The sequence below is a fragment of the Penaeus monodon genome, chromosome 8, assembly GCF_015228065.2.
Source record: "Penaeus monodon isolate SGIC_2016 chromosome 8, NSTDA_Pmon_1, whole genome shotgun sequence".
NCBI lineage: Eukaryota > Metazoa > Arthropoda > Malacostraca > Decapoda > Penaeidae > Penaeus > Penaeus monodon.
In genome coordinates, this window is record NC_051393.1 from 44,108,852 (window position 1) to 44,117,542 (window position 8,691).

At 34.2% G+C, this 8,691-nt stretch overlaps 1 pseudogene; it reads left to right on the forward strand.

Moving 5' to 3' along the window:
* Positions 1–8,146, forward strand: part of LOC119575974 — a 15,997-nt pseudogene extending 7,851 nt beyond the window's left edge.
* Positions 8,147–8,691: the final 545 nt, after the last annotated feature.

Below are 8,691 nucleotides of genomic sequence, written 5' to 3' on the forward strand. Positions count from 1 at the left end.
ATCGAAATAGAAAATATGTTTTGGGCCTCTGCACGTTTCGATATGATCGTTATAAACCATTAAATTGCAATTGTTAACTTTTTTTTATGAAAATACTTTAGTTTTTGCACATTATATTAGGTAATTAAACACAAGTTGATTTTTGTCAAAATTGTGCGCTCTCAGGAGGATAGAATATGAAATGTACGATTTGAAGAGATATGTCTGGTCATTACAAATTTTAAAATATAATATATTTTATATATTATATATATATATATATAAAAATATATATATATATTATATATTATATATATAATATATATATAATATATATATATATGCATGTGTGTGTATGTATGTATATATATATATTTTAAAATATATATATATATATATATATATATATATATATATATTGTAGCATGTATGTATGTATAATTAGCTGCCCTGAGTATCATCAGTGATCTGGAGGAGATACAAAAAATACAAAATGTTACAATTTGAAGGGATATGTCTGGTCATTACAATATATGTGTGTGTGAGTGTGTGTATATATAAAATGTATGAATACATATGCATATGTAGTATGAATATATAGTATGTATAACATATATATATACATATATACGTGTGTGTGTGTTTTATATAAAATATTATATATATATATATATAATTTTGTGTGTGTTGTTGTGTGTGGTGTGGTGTGTGTGTGGTAACATATAAATAGTATATGTATATAATATATATATATATATATATATATATTGTGTGTGTGTGGTGTGTGTGTGTGTGTGTGTGTGTGTGTGTGTATACATATAAATATGTATATGTATATATATATATATATATATATATATATATATATATATATTCATTTCTAGTAAATACTTGAGTAATTATCATACATATATATATTATATATATATTTATATATATATATATATATATTATACTGTGTGTATATATACAGTATATGTGTATATGTGTGGTGTGTGTGTGTGTGTGTGTGTGTGTGTGTTGTGTGTGTGTGTGTGGTGTGTGTGTGTGTGTGTGTGTGTGTGTGTGTGTGTGTTGTGTGTGTTGTGTGGTGTGTGGGGTGCTTGCGTGCGTGTGTGTGTGTGTGTATATATATTTTAATATATATAATATAAAATTAAAATTATATATTATATATATTTAAAATATATATTGTATATGCATAGTATACGCGCACAGTACTTACACTACATAACCAGGCTGTACAATGACAAAAACCCACAGCACTTCCTGAACCTCCTTCACCACTGCCTGTGATGAGTAGTCTCTTGATGGCTTGTAGTGGACATTAAGAGTTATGAAATATCACATTGGTGTCCTTATTTAGATCATTGGTCATCCAGACTGTTGGAGGATGGCATATATCTTTTCAGTGAAGATTAAGGCTGGGGAAGGCAGAAAGGGCTGCTAATACAGTGCTAATGTTTTCTGCTGTAAAGGCTAAACCACATTTGTATTTTGAACAACTGATAGGTATTACACCCGGGTCCTTATAACTAAGGTGTTGGATTAGTCTTTCCCGGAATTTTTGCTCCGGATATCTCGTTCTAATCAACTGGAATGGTTAAGAAGGTATCTGAGGAGCGCCAATATTTGGGGGAGAACTGAGATCTTCTATAAGGGATTACTCTTTATGATTCACCATATACAATATACCTCTGTGCAAATTCTAAAACTTCATTAAAAGACTCTAATATTTTGAGGGGGATATGCTCCCTGAATATAAACAGCCTACCTATCCATCAAACAATGAATACATGCTTAAGGCACCATGGTACAAATTTAGGTACTATAGCTATAGCAATTGGATTTTAAAGAATTTCATAAAACCATGTAACTGTTATTGAAATGCATTACTCATTGTCTCAGTTTTATTATGATCAATTTGATTTTGGTTTGAGCTCTGTTTTCTTTGCTGTCAGTTAGTTTTAGGCATTAGCTGTTATCTAAGATAAGGGAACAGTTTTTAAGAACGGCAGGGGCCGCTTGAAGAGGCAAAAATGAAAAGAACCATAGGGGCACCATTGTTATTGAGATGGGAATAATTGTTGTCTCCTTTCACGTTGTTTGTACTATGACATGTAAGGGCCCAGTGGATATCACTGAAAAAAAACCAGAGGTACCTTGGGGAAAAAGTGAATGGAGCACATTTGAAAAGGGCGAAGAGACCACTTTGGAGGGGCCCGAAAGTACACCTTTTTATTGGTGAAGGCAAACTCCTGAGAAGGTGTTCAGTGTCACTATTGGTACTAAGGGGGATGACAATAGCCTCTATCATACTGTTTGTACATGCACCATTTGAAGAGCTAGCTTAGAATTTGGGCCAATACCTCTGGAATGGCTGAAGGGGATAAGGGGGTAGTAATGATTGTAGGTTGCACATATGTTGAAAATAGCAAATCAATGTCAGACTAAAAAAAGGCAAATGAAAAAGACACATAAATAGTTTACCTAATGTAACACTGTCAGATACAAACTAACACAGTGAACAAGTAAATTGAATAACAGCATCAGTTATAAAAACTTAAGTTAGCACCCAACATACGTTTCCTACACCAACTCTAAAGGCAGTTGTCTACGAGTGTTGGCGTCAGGATTGGCGACACAAGAGACCACCTCGGCCAAGGAAGGTTCTGGCAGCGACACCGGCGAAAATAATGAAGGACCCCCTTGGGAAGGGCGAGCAATCACGCTACCCTATTACCCCAAATAAGTGTCTTTTGTGAGAATAGATGGGGGTTTGGGGCGTTTAGAGATGGAGTGCATAAGCGAATGAATGTGGGACAAACACAAGTGTGTGTGAGCGAGTGCGAGTAAATGAGGGGATGTGATGGTGAGTGGTGAAATACATGATTATGTGAATGGGTTATTTAAATGTGGATGGACGGCTGGCTGGATGAGTGAGGTGGGTGTGTGGGTGAGAAAAGGACTGATTTAGTATGCGATGATCGGTGGCACAAATAGTGAGTGAGGTTAGGGGATTTGAGTGAATGAGGATTTGAGTGTGTGTGAGTGAGTAGTAAAGTGATTGAGTGATAGTAGTGAGTGAGAAGCAAGAAAAGACAGGTGGTTGGTTGTTAAATTACTATGGTGTGTGTGTTGTAATGAAGGTGACCGTGATGCTAACGTGAGTGTGAAAAAAGGGCACTAATCAGCAATAGAGCAAGGGAGCATTGTAATCACTGTATGTGCCATATCATATGTGAACTGGCTAACACTGGCAAGCAGTAGAAAATGTAGCGGATGACCCAGCCTCCATTTCCCCTGTCCTCATATGAATGGTAACCCTCCATTTCGGAGAGTTCATTTAAGGGAATTATATAAGAATCAAATTCAAAATAGAGGAAATCTGAATACGTATAACTTCAATATCATTGATGTCAAATGGATTTTAGCATAACACTGGGGTTATTACGTTCATCTAGTAAATATAATATTTGTAAAGATGGAAGTACAATGATAATTAGAATTGGGGCAGGAAGTACAGTTCATACAATTTCAATAGTTTTTCCTAATAAAAAGCGGTTTGTAAAGGTAAAAAAAAAAGAGTAGATATTATATAACCAACTAATGTTGCCATTTAGATTATTACTATTAGAGCATGTTCAAGAAAAAAATTTTTTTATAAGAGAAGAAGCTCTATTTGTAAACCTAAGTGAACTCATTTTTGGCGTAAGTTTCTAAAAGAAGAAATAAACCTCTGACAGGAGCTCAAATCTGTTGCCATTTTAGAATTTAGTAATTAAAGGACTTTTTATATAAACCCTGATCTGCGGGGGGAGGTTATGTTGTCATTCAATCGAAGTAGGGAAGAATAGAGGAAATATAACTGGTCGGCCAACAATTAGAGCTTCTCATACAATTATCCAAGGGCACGGCAACAATTATACGAGCAACGAAAGGAGGTCACAGTCGTCAGATGTTTTGTCAGCTCAGTCTGATATATATTTACTCTGTAATTTCTCTGATGTATGTATTTCTGACGAAGACACAATCGAAACCCGGGCAAATACATCTCTTATATTGTGAAGATATTCATTCTCATGCATACCTTTTATACATCTGTCAATATAAATACGGTTCATTCTCATACGATATAAACAAAATCTAACGCGGCAATTAATAATACTGTAGATCCAATTGATGAAAATTTCATGCTGTATAAGCGTCTGGATAATCGTAATGTCGAGGTATTCCATTGAGTCCTGAGAAATGTTGCTGGAAAAATGTAACATTTTCACCAATAAATATAACTAAGAAGTGGATTTTAATAATTCTGGGTTTAAGATAAGACCTGTAAATAAAGGGAATAAGTGTGCAATACCGGCGAAAATACAAATACTGCTCCTATTGAAAGAAGATGAGAATGAGTAAGACATAATAAGTGTCGTAGAGATAATAACCCATTAATGGGTTGGCAACTCCTGTAAATAAAAATACAAATCCTTTAGTTCATATTGAAGAAGTGATGTAATTTAGCTGAGTTACTGTGAAGGGCTCCTGACCAACTAAAAATGTTGATACCTGTTTGGAACAGCAGTTTAAAATTTGTAGCAGATGTAAAGTAGGCGCGAAATCAAAAATCTATACCTACTGTAAAATGTAGTGTGCCATACTTTCAAATCCTAAAACACCAATAACTAATATAGCATAAATCATTTCTAATATTCCCAATGCTTCTTTTTTACCAGATTCTTGATAATAATGCGGGAAATTATCCCGGGAAAGCAGGAAGAATTAAAATGTAAACTTCTGCTCCTACTTAGCTCCTGCCAAGATGGGAAAGATAGTAAAAGTAATAGAGCTGGAATAAATACTGCTCAAGCAAAAAGAAGTCTATAGTTTTTCCTGTTGGTCGCATATTAATAACAATTGTTATAAAATTTGCGACCTCCTAAGATTGATGGAGACACCCGCTAAATGTAGTGAAAGATCCCTAAATCTACTGAGGCACCGACATGGGCAATTCTTGCGAATAGGGGAGGATATACAGTCCATCCTGCTCCTACACCTCTTTCAACTATACCTCTAGATAAAAGTAAGGTTAGTGAGGGGGGGGTAGAAGTCAGAAGTTTATATGCTTTCGAGGGAAGGTTATATCTGGGGCCCCCCTTATATTAAAAGGAACGAGTCGATTTCCAAATCCTCCAATTATAATAGGGATAATTATAAAGAAATGTATAACAAAAGCGTGAGTGTAACTACTACATCATAACTTTTATCATCTCCAGTAAGGCTTCCTGGTTTACCTAATTCAGCACGGTTGGGTAAAGGGTAAGGGTAGTACTACTATCCCAGCTCAAGCTCCGAAAATAAAGAATTGTGTTCCCAAAGTCTTATGGTTTGTAGAATAATCATCGCTGCGTGGATAATAAACTGGGCTGAGTCGTAGGTGATAGACTGTAAATCTATATACAGAGAAACATCCTTTTATCATGGCTTTGTAGTGGAGATTAGAAATAAACTCTGAAGATGCGTTAAAACGCCAGAGCTTAAAGAATAAAAAAAAAATTAAAGTTAAGAAGATTTACTCTTTTGATAGCTTTTAAGGCTATAAGTTTAGATAACTTGAAAGCTTTTTAAGATAAAATTTTAAATAGGTTAGGAACTAATAATCCCAAAAGTACTGAGGCATATCATTGAAAATGTTATATATATAATTTATAGAGCTGAAATTTAAAAATTTAAAACTAGAATAAAAAAATATGTGGCGTGAAATTTTTTTTTAAATAATAAGTTTACTTGGGGATAAGTCCTGTAAATTATGGTAATCCTCCTAAAGATAAAAGAGATAAAAACGTTAATGTTTTTATGGGCGAGGAATGAGAGGAGTGATTTATGAAGTGAGATATATGAAAGGCTTCTTGGAAATTAAATGAGATGGCTACTGAGGCAGAAATAAGACAATAGGAAAAAAGTAAAAAAGCCAATTGGTTTCTTTGATTATGATAGCGGATATTATTCATTCTATGTGATTAGTTGAGGAATAAGATATAATTTTAAGTAAAAGGGTTTGGTTAATTCCTCCAACTGCTCCTACTAAGGTTGCTGGAATAACAGGTAAAATATTTGAATATAAGACATAAGATAATAGAGATAATGAGCATTTTTTAATGGTTGCAAGAATAACGATTTGAGGTCATTGTAATCTATTCTATTGCAATGTATTTTATTAATCTGGGAAATCAGAAGTGAAAAAGGAGATTCTCCTGATTTTAGAAGGAGAACCACTGTGAGTAGCACAGTGGCGCGTTCATTAGATGATATTATGAAAGAAGCAGCTATAATAAGGATTGAGGAACCTAGAGCTTGAATTCAGAAGTATTTTAAGGCTGCTTCTGAAGCGTGTTGATTATTTTTTTGAAGAGATTAAGGGAATAAAAGATAGAAAGTTAAGTTCAAGCCCGATTCAAGCTGCGAATCAGGAAGGAGTGAAGATGGAGGGAAAAGTTCCTAAGGATAAGGTGCAAAAGAATAAGATTTGTGAAGAAGAACGTAAAATTAAAAAAAAGAGGGGGTAAGATCCTCATAAATGGGTGATGAGGCCACGAGCTTACTTCGCTTATCTTTTTTGTAACAAAAAGAATATACGAATTTAAAGATATACTGTATAGATAAAGTTTTGATCTTTGGGAGAATGGTTTTGATTCCATTGGATGTAAAAAAAAAAAGGGGGGGGGAGTAATGAAGGTAAGGCTTATACTTACATTTTTATTCTATCAAGATAATCCTTTTTCAGACACTTCATTTTATGTAGAAAAAATAAATAATAAGAATAATTGTCAGTTCTTTTTCATTATTATTATTAGATTATGAGTTGAGAAAATATAGACAATAAAAAGAAGAAAAAAAAAATTGGATTACTTTATATTAAATGAAATATATATAATCCCATAATTCATTTTTAAAATTATCTGTTTAATTATATATATTAATAATATTTCAATTAATGTGTATAAAAAAATATTGCCTTCTTGAAGAATGAAATTTTAATATGATTGCATAGAAGATACTATTATATTTTTAAAGATATAATGTTAATGAATTACAAAAGGAATTAGATTTACTTACTAGTCTTTTTATTCTTAACTTAATGTACAACTTAAAGCAACATAAATATCTGCATATCTTCCTCGGATCAAGCGTTATCAATAAATGCGTGAGTGGATCAGTGAGCAAGTGTGAAGGTGTATGTGTAATAATATACATGTGTGGGTACATGATGTTTTGCAGTAGGTGTAACTCATGATAATTCCACCTGCATAAGAGATACAACCCTAACTATTTAACACTCTTCAACGCCCTATTTTAACAGGGGGACAACCCACACGACTGCTGCTCAAACACGCTCATCAGTTTCCACAAGCTGTCAGTGGAAGAACTCTACATGCTGGATTACCTCATCTACAAAGTCCGAGTGTTTGGGCATATCCCTCTCTTGCCCCTAAAAGCAGCGCTGCCGCCCAATCTAGATGTCGTTCCAGAAAAGGTGAGTATTACTTTCTTCTCGTAGAAGAAAGTAATACATGGTACATGATGTTTCTTGTGATGATGGGGATGATAATGATAACGATCATAACAATTATGATGCTCATTATCATAATGATTATGGTGCTCATTATCATAATGATTATGGTGCTCATTATCATAATGATTATGGTGCTCATTATCATAATGATTATGGTGCTCATTATCATAATGATTATGGTGCTCATTATCATAATGATTATGGTGCTCATTATCATAATGATTATGGTGCTCATTATCGTAATGATTATGATATGGAAAATGAACATGATGAGGATGATACTGATAATACCGATAACAAAACTAATAATAGTCATAATAACAAATGCTATTATCTTGCGCATTTTCAGAAAAAAATCGTTAACATTCCATCACCAACACTATTACGATCTTCTAGCTATCTATAAGAGTTAGTATAACCAGTATTTTAATTCCGTGTCTTCTTGTCAATTTCTTTGTTCTTTTTTTCACAGACGATTCAGAAATTCCGTGAGTACGACGACCCGAAAGTGCCTGAGTCCACGACAGAAACAACGGAGAATGAGACACTGTAATAACTGTGATAATCGTTATGATTAAAACTATATTTATATAATTTTTATAGTGAATATTATTACCAAAATTATTTAAATACTGGTATCATCATTGATATTTTTTATCATTATCGTCACAAATGTTACAGACATTTAGGTGTTGTGTGTGAACAGTGCACAGACATTGGTGTGTGTGTGTGTGTGTGTGTGTGTGTGTGTGTGTGTGTGTGTGTGTGTGTGTGTGTGTGTGTGTGTGTGTGTGTGTGTGTGTGTGTGTCATAAAGAACCTGATGGGCAGGGTTATTCACAGGGAAACAAGTTAGGTGCCCGTATTATGCAACTAACAGGTCCCATGCCGGTTTCACAGTGTAGCCATCGGTTGGACACGATGTGCTGTCAGCTGTACCCAATGACCCGGCATAGGCACTTGTTACAAAGGCATCAAGACGAGACTCCAAGGTACTAGATAGCATCCAGGTTTCTTTTACATAGACCAAAACTGACAGTATCACAACCTTGAAGACATGTATTTCTGCATATGTACTGACATCACAATGCTCTTGCTGGCCGAATTTATAGCTCCTGCTGCCAGAGCAGTTCATCTACTGACTTC